At 41.0% G+C, this 12,380-nt stretch overlaps 1 non-coding gene across 1 annotated transcript; it reads right to left on the reverse strand.

Moving 5' to 3' along the window:
- Positions 1 to 1,607: 1,607 nt before the first annotated feature.
- Positions 1,608 to 8,246, reverse strand: LOC106565039 (transmembrane protein 74B). The gene is made up of 2 exons (XR_014379700.1): positions 7,776 to 8,246; positions 1,608 to 6,252 (listed from the first exon to the last, which is right to left on the reverse strand). It is a non-coding gene; the product is annotated as a transmembrane protein 74B (transcript).
- Between the last annotated feature and the right edge of the window lie 4,134 nt (positions 8,247 to 12,380).

The raw sequence follows: 12,380 nt of genomic DNA on the forward strand, positions 1-12,380 counted from the left end.
GTTCTAGGTTATTGTCCTGCTGAAACAGTGGAGGCCGCTGAGGTGAGGACGGCTCATAATAATGGCTGGAATGGAGCGAATACAGTCGACAGCGGTCCAATCCCTGTACCTTTTGTTAAATATAAGACTGTTCTGTCCCTGATGTTTTTCCTGGAGAGAAGTGGCTTCTTTGCTGCCCTTCTTGACACCAGGCCATCCTCCAAAAGTCTTCGCCTCACTGTGCGTGCAGATGCACTCACACCTGCCTGCTGCCATTCCTGAGCAAGCTCTGTACTGGTGGTGCCCCGATCCCACAACTGAATCAACTTTAGGAGACGGTCCTAGTGCTTGCTGGACTTTCTTGGGCGCCCTGAAGCCGTCTTCACAACAGTTGAACCACTCTTCTTGAAGTTCTTGATGATCCGATAAATGGTTGATTTAGGTGCAATCTTACTGGCAGCAATATCCTTGCCTGTGAAGCCCTTTTTGTGCAAAGCAATGATGACGGCACGTGTTTCCTTGCAGTTAACCATGATTGGCAGAGGAAGAACAATGATTCCAAGCACCACCCTCCTTTTGAAGCGTCCAGTCTGTTATTCGAACTCAATCTGCATGACAGAGTGATCTCCAGCCTTGTACTCGTCAACACTCACACCTGTGTTAACGAGAGAATCACCGACATGATGTCAGCTGGTCCTTTTGTGGCAGGGTTAAAATGCAGTGGAAATGTTTTAGGGGATTCAGTTCATTTGCATGGCAAAGAGGGACTTTGCATTATTTTGCAATTCATCTGATCATTCTGGAGTATATGCAAATTGCCATCATACAAACTGAGGCAGCAGACATTGAAAATTAATATTTGTGTCATTCTCAAAACTTTTGGTCACGACCGTAGAATGACATCAAACCATGTGGTTGTATTTGATTCCATTCCACTCCAGCCATTACCATGAGCCCTGTCCTCCTCAATTAAGGTGCCACCAACCTCCTGTGTGCTGAAAGGTGAATTCTCCCAGTGTGTGCTGGAAAGCAGACTGAACTGGACCAGGTTTTCCTCTTGGATTTTGCAGGTGCTTGGCTCCATTCCATTTAATGTTGAAAAACTCCCAAGTCACTATCGATTACAACGATTACAAGCATACCCATACATGACGCAGCCACCACTATCCTTGAAAATATAAAGAGTGGTACTAGGTAATGTGTTGTATTGGGTTTGCCTCAAACATAACACTTATAATTTTCAGGACAAAAGGTTAATTGCATTGCCACATTTTTTTGCAGTATTACTTTAGTGCCTTGTTGCAAACAGCATGCATGTTTTGGAATATTTGTATTATGTGCAGGCTTCCTTCTTTTCACTCTAAATTAGGTTAGTGTTGTGGAATAACTACAATGTTGTTAATCCATCCTCAGATTTCTCCTTTCACAGCCATCATTGTATGTAACTGTTTTAAAGTCACCTTTGGCCTCATGGTAAAATCCCTGAGCGTTTTTCCTCCTCTCCGGCAACGGAGTTAGGAAGGACGCCTGTATCTTTGTAGTGCCTGGGTGTATTGATACACCATCCAAAGTGTTGTCAATAACTTAATTTGTAAAAATGTGTGTAGGCCAGTGACAAAAACAATTCGGAATTTCATACATTTTTAATTCAGGCTGGAAAACAACAATGTGGAAAAAGGGATGTGAATACTTTCTGAAAACACTTTAACCCCCCCCCACACACACACATCTAAAATTAACATGAAAACATGGCTGCCATTATTTCTATCAAAGATAGAACCTACACTTTATATCACCGTTTGAACTTCTAACATGGAAGCGATAATAAGAAAGGGAGTGGTTGGTGACACACAAGAGTAGCCACTCACCGATTTGTCAGCTCATACCACAGCTATACCTCCAAACCATCCGCATACATGTTAACGCTCGATCTGATAGAATCAGATGCACTAGGGTGCCATGTGGGACATAGCCTCTGAGAGGGATAAGACACAGGGAGAGACATGCATTACTCTTCTCTGTCATATGTTTACTATGCCAAGGTCTTGGACAGCAGCATGTTAGTCAGCTAAACATCCGCTGCGCATGCAGTCGCTAGCACAAAAAAATCTCTGCATTGTCTACTACCAGTGGCAGAGGTTGTTTCCAATGATGATGTTGTGTCCTGTTGTGCTGATGCATTCTAAGAGCTTACCCCAGTAGAAATTGAGCATATGGAGTGGACACAGTTCTTGATTCTATGATAGTTGGCAAGAACAGTTAGCTTCTCTAATTCATTTTTTTTAAATCATTTGAATCTAAAACTATCAATCAATTCACCTCAATGGTCAGTTCTGTGAACAGAAGGAATTACAGTAAAAACCATATAAAGTCCTAGAAATGTCCAAAATCCCTTCAGACCACAGTAATTTGACTGGATCACTCATGGGTATACACTCAACGTTTTAGTGATTATATTTCTATGGTGAAAACACCCAAATGAAAACCAAGGGGATCTGACCCAAGGCATCTGTCTGAATTAAACTGGAGTAACAAGCAGACATACTCTGTGTACAGTATCCATTTTGGATTGCACTCTGCATTCACATTAACTCAATAGTAGGCTTGTTCAGTAGTTATCCCACATTTTCCATTCATGTTGTTTTCTGTTACCTCTAGTATTTGTGTGTCCTGCATTTCAACAAATGTCCCTTTATCTACAGCCTACAATAATAGGATCAGGGAGTTTAACTTGTCAGACATGTTAAACCCCGGGCCTATGTGCCTTCTAATGCCTTTGGGATTTAACTGGTCGTCATATTGGCAAGTGGAAAACTAAAAGTAGCCTATACCTCCCCACTCATCTCAATGTCTTCTGACATCGTGACCCCTGACCCTTGATACCGTCTTACATGAGATGTGCTCAATAAGTTCATTAAAGGAATAGACCAGCCCTAAGTTGGGGTCGGTCAATTCCATTTCAGTCAATGGAATTGACCCCAACCCTGAACTAGCCAGATGGTCACCATGGAAAATATGCACAAAACTTCCAAAGGGGCTCTCTACCAAAGTATGATGGCATGCATAATGGCACTACAGCTACTTTGACAAATCGAGGTATTCAAAAGGATACAAGAAGTATTCAATACACTGTAGAAAAACCCTACCCGTGTTCCACTGCTTCTATCAATCCCAACAATCAGATGAACCGTTCTGTCATATTTAAATCCACAGATGGCTCTGAATGTTGATATTGTGCTGATAAGCAACAAAAACAGAGTCAACCACAGAGGAAAAATAAAGAGGACACAAGAGACGTAGTGTCGAGAGAGAAGAAACAAAAGTTTGTCACATTGAAATTATTCTTAAAAATTGTCATGAGGCATTGGATTTTGACAATATCTCACAAAATACATATGCAGTTTCAACAGCATCCTCTGTTACTCTTGTACAACCACATGCACTCAGAAATTATTCAGGCCCCTTCGACTTTATCAAAATGTTGTTACATTACAGGCTTATTCTGAAATTAATTAAATAAATACAAACTCTTCAACCTACACAAAAATACCCCATAATGACAAAGCGAAAACAGGTTTTTACAATTTTTTGCAAATGTATAAAAAACAGAAATACCTAATTTACATAAGTATTCAGACCCTTTGCTATTACACTCGAAATTGAGCTCAGGTGCATCTAGTTTCCATTGATCATCCTTCATTCTTAAATGGAAGAAGTTTGGAACCACCAACACTTTTCCTAGAGCTGACTGCCCGGCCAAACTGAGCAATCGGGGCAAAAAGGCCTTGGTCAGGGAGGTGACCAAGAACCCAATGGTCACTCTGACAGCGCTCCAGAGTTCCTCTGGAGATGGGAGAACCTTCCAGAAGGACAACCATCTCTGCAGCACTCCACCAATCAGGCCTTTATGGTAGAGTGGCTAGACGGAAGCCACTCCTCAGTAAAGACACACGACACGACAGCCTGCTTGGAGTTTGCCAAAAGGCAACTAAAGGACTCTCAGACTCTGCATTGTGTCCCGCCACCCACCACCCCCTCTTTTACACTACTGCTACTCTCCGTTTATCATATATGCATAGTCACTTTAACCATACCTACATGTACATACTAAGTCAATTAGCCTGACTAACCAGTGCCTGTATATAGCCTCGCTACTGTATATAGCCTCGCTACTGTTATTTTTCACTGTCTTTACTTATCTATTGTTCACCTAATACCTATTTTTTACTTAAAAATTGCACTGTTGGTTAGGGCCTGTAAGTAAGCATTTCACTGGCAAGTCTACACCTGTTGTATTCGGCGCAAGTGACAAATAAACTTTGATTTAATATTTATAATACATAAATGACTTATGTGCTGGTGTTTAACTCGCTGATTTAAAAAAGAAAGCATGAGAGCAAGAGCGCGCGAGAGAGAAATTCACACCTACACTTCCATTATTAGATTCAGATGACTGTTTTACCGAATGACTCTGATGTCTTTATAAAGATAAAGCCTATATTTGTCCAAACAACTGGGATGATTGTGCGGACATTTTCCCCTTAACACATTTTGAAGTAAAAGTTGTTGTTTACTTCAAAATGTGTTGTATGTATATATATATATTTCTACATCATTATGAAAAAAAAGAAAGGTTTTCTTAAGTCAATCAAAAACCTGTTCAAAAGCCTCTAATGCACATCAAACATTTCACTTGCTTGGATTTTTTTGTTTGTGCTGCTGTATATTCTTACCATATATATGTGCTGCTGTATATTGTTGGAACAGATTATGTGCTTCAAATATTCTTACCATATATTTGTGCTGCTGTATATTCTTGGAACAGATTAAGTGGTTCCAGTGAGTTGCTACATATTTACCTTGGCTTATTGGCTCACAGGAGCTTGGTATGTTTACAGTGACTAAGTTTAAGGCATATTGTATCCTTACATGATAATGTCCCGTGTGGCTCAGTTGGTAGAGCATGGCACTTGCAACGCTAGGGCTGTGGGTTTGATTTCCACGAGGGGACCAGTACGAACAAATACGAAAATGTATGCACTCACTACTGTAAGTCGCTCTGGATAAGTGTGTCTGCTAAATGACTAAAATGTAATGTAAATAACATTTGTAGGCCTATACATATTGTACATGTTTTGTTCATTAATGATGTGATATGTTATCCAGACATACTGTATATTCAATTCTTAAAGAGTGATAGCCATCTATTTGCACCATGTCAAGTTAGCCTATTCTATGCATTCCTCAAGGGTGCCCATTGTGCTTTTCATAGCCTATCTATTTCAGTCTCTGATTTGATCCTACATCTAACAATACATGATGTGTATTTCCAAATGTGCTCTTATATAGTCTTAACCACAGTCGACTTACCTTGCTGGATTCACTTTTTTACAAAGCCCGTTAAGCAATGATTACAACCCTTGACAGTCTGTGGATAGAAATGTGCTCATATTGTGCTACTCCTGTTGGGTGCCACTGTGCACCGGTGTTCCATCTGTAGGCCTAGTGGCTAGAGCTGTGGTGCCAGTGTGGCTAAGTTCACATTCAAACAGAGATTCTTCCCCCTCGCCCAACTGTCTCATCCGGAGGTGAATCGACCCGTATGTTTTCCTGGGTTGGAAAAATGTCCTCTGGTGGTACAGCTCACCTTTGCATATGGACACCATTAGCACGATGGACAAGAGCATTCCCCCTAGAGTTAACAGTCCCAGGCCTGCTATGATACACTTGTCGAGGTGCGAGCCCAGTTGTGTGTAGTACATCTCCAGTTTCTCCATCTGACGGGCTGACACCAGATCTGGGTTGACCTTTGCCTCTCGGGGAATGGTGTAGGCAATGACCACCAGTACAATTCCACTCACCAAGAACACCATGGCAAATATGAACCCGTAGTCGAGTGAAAGGTTTTTAAAGTCAGTCTCATGTCCCTCCTCAGAGCGGTGTGACAGCTCATCTCGCTGGAAAGGCTGGGGTTGTAACTGATAGCCCCTGTCATTAGATGTGGACCGATGAATCCTCAAGCTGTCTGCTCCCTGGTGACTGAACCTCGTCTCGTGCTCCTCGTCCTGATATGACGTGTTCTCGATTCCAGTGCTAGCTACTGTCCAAGGTCTTGACTGGGTACCTTTTCGCGGAGTTGTAGTGACCTCGCAGGCAGCGGGCTTGTCGCCATCCCCCAATTCACAGAGCTCTACGGCATTCAAAGACTCCATCGAAATTCAGTCGATCTGCTCATGTCATGATTCGGCCACCCTTCCTTATTTTGCCAAACACCTGCAGGAATATTTTAAATTATGAAATAGCATTACCAAGCTGCATAGGTATCATGCATGCGGTGCCTGCCGCTCAAATTTGATTAGTCCGCAATATTTTGTGAAATATAAATGCAATTTAAATCTAATTTTAAGCCATATATATCTTTATTCAAATGCGATAAAATAACATGTAGCCATAACGAAACAACAATTAATTCAAATAAAAGCGTTGAAGTGTGTCAACCTTGGTCATGGAGTGAGACATCCAACTAGTACATGAAGTTCTGAGGACCTTAAGTGGGAATTTCAGCACAATGTTTCCTCATGATTAAAGTAATGATCTCAAATTGTTTGGAGAACATTTAGAAACAACGTTCTTCTGTAGGAATTTCAGTACTTCGGCATAACATTTTCAGCAGGGTTCCTCATGGTTCTATTTAAAGTCACGTTCTCAGAAAATTAAGAAAAGTTTCCATAAAAACCACAAGAAAACATTTGAATGTTATAAGAATGTTATTTAAAAACATATACATTCCATTCTCAGTGTCAACAAAACTCTCTATCCTGTTAAGTGTGTTCAGGTGTGCTGGCCAGGCCCACTAATTAGCCACACCTGATTTTAATGAGCACTTTTTTCCTTTGAAATGGGGTCTGTTTTAATAGACTAAAATGAACAGCTTTGTATGAGTTACAAAAATATGGCATGCTAGCTCCATCCTGGTGGCTCAGTGGATTAATTCCATGGATAGAGGACATAAGATCATAGCTTTCAATCTCACTGACTCTGTGCCACAATAAATAAGTGTTTGCATGATTAATTCTAAGCAAATTAATTTCTATCTGTGCTTGGAGTTAAACTAGCAGTGTTATTAAAAGTCTTATCAAAATATGTTCTCAGATTCATATAGAGGCTATCCTTATATTGACATTATGAATCTTAAACACTTCACTCAAGTCACTGATTGTAGGCTATTTATGGGAATGAATGCATCCCTCCCACCCTCTAACCTAGAAGGAAGACCATGTAGTGCGACTGGTAACACAGCTGTTCCGATTATCATTAAACTGGGTGGAGAGAGTCAGGGCTTCAAGAAACGTTGATATGTTAACAAGAACAGCCTTTTCATTATCAGCTCAGCCTACAATTAGCAGATTATCTACAAGTTAGATAAGGTCTAGCTGTGACAATATATGCTACATATACCTAGAACAGTGGGCTACTGACACATTTTTACATGATTTACATTTCATGAAATACCTTCTGTTTCAGCCCATGATAGCAGTTTAATTGCCTTTAAAAACAGCGCAAAATCAACCCTGGCATGACCTTGATTCCCATCACAAAAACGTAGCCTATGTATTGGATTAAATTAGGTATTTTGAGCGATAGCATATCGCCTATCTATATCTAAGTATCAATCAATTGAGGACTATTCAACAAGAACCGCATACCCTACAATAATATTATAACAAACATCCTATCCAAAAAAAAGACAGCCTACTCTATTGATATATCAATATTAAACACAAAAATGGACCTACCCCCAAGCGTTGACGCTCCAGTGATAAGATGTTGTAGTGTAAAGATGCCGGTTGTTTCGAGGGGGACCGAAAGACCTCGAGAGCAACTGGCCATGCGCAAACAAACGGTGCTGTGAAATTGGTGGTTGAAAGGGAGCGCATCGCTTCAGCTGGTTGTGGAGCTGCCAGTAATGACAATAAAAACGTAACTTGCACTATGGGGGGTGATATGTGCCAGAATTAAGCCTAGTCAACCATACTACCACATAGCTGTCCATTGAACTTCTGACTGACTTGACATGATACCAACGCCTTACTAACATCTGCGTGCAACTAACATGCATAGTTTATATTAATTAAATCTCAACCATAATGTTAGAAATTTACAGTTTTTCCCGTGCGAGCCGACATTGCGAAGTAGCCACCTTGAGCTATAGTGTAGCCTACGGCTTGTGTATTTCCTGTTATCGCTATCCTGTTATCGCTAATTGCCTAGAAAAGATTATGTCCAATCTATAGGTAATCTGTCTAACACCTTATGGTATATTATTTTATGTCGCTGTATACCGATCTAAATGTTGTTAGCCAATCACAGACTCTGTTGTTACCAGTTCCCAGTAACCTACATCAGACAACCAATAAGAGTTGTATCCATGGCTTTCAGTCAAATAGAGGAGTTCATAGGTGTTCCCAGAGGGTCCATGTGTAACTGTGTAGGTTCCGTCCCTCTCTTCGCCCCAACCCGGGCTCGAACCAGGGACCCTTGCACACATCAACAACTGACACCCCACGAAGCATCGTTACCCATCGCGCCACAAAAGCCGCAGCCCTTGCAACGCAAGGGGCAACCCTACTTCAAGTCTCAGAGCGAGTGACGTCACCGATTTAAACGCTATTAGCGCGCACCACCGCTAACTAACTAGCCATTTCACATCGGTTACACTCACCCCCCCTTTGACCTCCTCCTTTTCCGCAGCAACCAACAATCCGGGTCAACAGCATCAATGTAACTGTGTAGGTTCCGTCCCTCTCTTCGCCCCAACCTGGGCTCGAACCAGGGACCCTTGCACACATCAACAACTGACACCCACCGAAGCATCGTTACCCATCGCGCCACAAGAGCCACGTCCCTTGCAACGCAAGGGGCAACCCTACTTCAAGTCTCAGAGCGAGTGACGTCACCGATTGAAACGCTATTAGCGCGCACCACCGCTAATTAACTAGCCATTTCACATCGGTTACACATGCTATTCAGGATTGTTGGGATATCCCTTCCTCAATCAACTATACATGTAATATGGTTAAGTTCAGTGTTAGTTAAGGGTTCTAGTTTAGCGTTAAGGGTTATAGTTTAGGGTTTAGCATTCAGGGTAGGGACATCCAAAGGAATCTGGATTGCAGTGACCATTCATAGAGTGAGAGAAGGGCACGTTATTTGAGAGCTCGGTGGCGACACAGACATTCTTTTTTTTTTTTTTTTTTTACAAGAGGCAGAAGCGATTTTCGAGAGTGTCTGCCCCAGATAATTATTTTCAACGTCTCTAAGGAAACTATCAAGATCTCCCTGATCCGATTGAGTAGTAAGTAGGCTATATTTAAGTTGTGATATCGATAGGAAATATTTAGGCCTACTGTGTTGATATGTAGGCCTACTGTGTTGATAAGGCAAATTTGGATAATTTGAAAGTTATTTTTGGTGAAAACGAGTTGATAACATATTGTCGATAGGGGAGTAGGCTAGTGTACAATAATAATGCAATTTGATGTGACAGTATTATTTATTTAATGGATTAATTCAATTGTAAAAGAAAATATGTGGCCTGTTTCAGGAAACTAGGCGTATGTCACAGGTCACTACTTCACAGGAGAGCTGTTTGAAAGTATGTTTTTTTAAATCAAAATGAGCGTAGTTGGTTTAGCCACAGAAAAAGATGGCAACCTTCCCGCTAGCCATGATTGGCTGAAATAATGAGTGGGCTGGACATGCCCAGAGATGAGTTTGGATTGGCCTGCCATATAGCACCCATTTTTCTATTTGAGCTGGTCTGTGTGTCTAGGTAATCCTGTCTAACGCAGCTTTTTTATGTATCACATAGTACAATTGAATAAGTCTAATGTCAAGTTAGAGTGTACTGTTAGCTAGCTAACGTTACGTGTATGCTCTCCACATTCTGGAGGACCGAGTTTTTAAGTCAGTGAAATTCGAGTATGATGGCTAAGGAGATGGAGAAAAAACCTGTTTCCGGATTACATCTTCAAACTAAGGGCAACCATGGCATCCGACAGGAGACGCGTCCATCCATGATGTATATGGGTAAGAAAGTCTAGCGAGTTACATTTTCAGATATTACATGTTTAAAATTTTGACAAAGTGGTTTCATTTCAAGTTAAAGTGTACTGTTAGCTAGCTAACGTTAGCTTGCTGGCTCGCTAGCCAACGTTAAGTGTATGATCTTATTATTCGTATCCCAGAGCCATTTGCTTGACTAGTTATAGCCTAACGTTAGCTAGCTAACATTGAACCTGATTGGTTAGCTCCCTGCAGATTCATGCAGCGTAGCAACGTCATGAGCTGGGATTATGGTTCATTGTTTAGCTAGCTACATGTCTTAACAAAAGACTCATCTGAGTGTGCCATAGCGCAGAATAACTGATGAATTTACGAATGCACAACACCCATTGAATATGGCCGGTGTCAGTAAATGTTGGCAAAAAGCTAAATTAAATTGTGAAAACAGCCTAACTAGCTCTGCTAGGGCGAGTAAAATGGTCAGAGTGGGGTGTTTTCTCATTTGGGTCTGGAAGTAGCTAGCAAGCTAGCCAATGTTAGCCAGTTAGCTTGGGTGCTTGACTGCTGTTGTGGTCAGAACGTTTGGATCAATCCTACTCATCGGCCAGAGTGTCCAGTGTGCACTCTGAACGCTCTGAGAGCGAAACGCTCTGAATTTTCAAACGGACAATCTGACACCACATTGGCAGTTACCAACACTCTGGTTAACATAACAGCCTAACCAGTTCTGCTAGGGTGAGTAATGTTCAGTGAGCTGTTCTCTCATTTGTGCCTGGAAGTAGCTAGCAAGTTAACAAACAAAGCAAGCAAACAGAAGGTTGTCATTATTCATTATTCAGAACTGGCGGACTGAACGTAGTTATGTAGAGCACCTCAAGATAAAAATGTAATATTCAATATCGGCAAGTTAGACTAAATATTAGCACTACACAATATGGTGAGTGATAACCTTCAATCTGGATAATAACACAAACCAAATCTTAAGACTAGAGAAATGTATCGACAAATATTACGAAAACAAGCAACACCCAAACATGACGGAGAGTAAGACAGGGGAACCGATTTCAAATCGAAAACGTGATTCTTCTACAGACACAGACAATTTAATATTTTCACCACCGGGAATGGTAAAGGTCGAAACCGATCTGTTAAAATCAATAAATGACAAACTGGGTATACTTGAATTAGTCAGTAAGGATATAAACGAGTTGAAGGCAAGCCTCGAGATGAGTGATGAAAAAGCTGCGACATTGGAGAAGGAAACAAACAAGCTGAAAGGGACAGTCAATAAGATTGAAACCGAAGTGAATGAACTTAAAAAGGAGAACACCGTTCTGAGAGAAGCCTTACTTGACATACAGACTAGATCCATGAGAGATAATCTGGTACTTACAGGTATCCAAGAGAAAGGGAAAGTTCCTGAATCTGTAGTTAGAGAGTTCCTCCTTACAGCGCTTCAGATTCCACGCAAAGCTATCGACAAAATCCAACTCGAATGTGTACACCGCTTCGGACAGGGAGAGCAGAGGTATAAACGCCCAATCGTTGCCAAATTTGCTTCCTTTAAAGATAAAAAAATGGTTAAAAGCCTATGTAAAAGACTTGCTGGGACCAAAATTGGCAGGAATGACCAGTTCCCGAAGGAAATTGCAGAATGGCGTAAAGTTCCGTATCCAATTTTCAAGGAAAATAGATTAAAAGGGAAATCAAGGTGAGGGCGATGGAAATGCATTTGGCAGTTGATCTACTTCTGTTCTGTAAATGGCACTGTGTGCACTTTTCGAAGGATGGATCACAGTCTTTTCAGGGTTATGGGGGGTCGGGGGTGGTCTGCCGGGCATTGGGATGACAACCCAACTCGGGATAAGGAGGGCTTTTAGTGGGTGAAATAGTGGGGACCAATTGGAGGTTTACTTAGTAGCAAATCAAATATCATGGTACAGCTATATAGACACTCAATCATCATGTTAATTTTTAATGGTATGTTTACAAACATATATTTTGATAAATAGAATTGAAAGTTGTGTCTCATTATGGTAAGTGGTGAAATAAGTATAGCCAGTTACAATTGTCATGGCTTAGCAGATAATAAGAAAAGACGATCAGTATTTACCTGGCTAAAAGAGAAGGAATTTAATATCTATTGTTTACAGGAAACTACAGGAAGTTTTGTGGAAAAAGGAATGGGGGGCAAAATATATTTCTCCCATGGGAAAATAAATTCAAAAGGGGTGATGGTTTTAATTAATAGTAATTTTGATCCAAATGTACAAATAGTCCAAACAGATCATCAAGGTAGATGGATTAATTGAAATATGTTATTGGACAATAAACAG

The sequence above is a fragment of the Salmo salar genome, chromosome 12, assembly GCF_965601325.2.
Source record: "Salmo salar chromosome 12, fSalSal1, whole genome shotgun sequence".
Taxonomy (NCBI): Eukaryota; Metazoa; Chordata; class Actinopteri; order Salmoniformes; family Salmonidae; genus Salmo; species Salmo salar.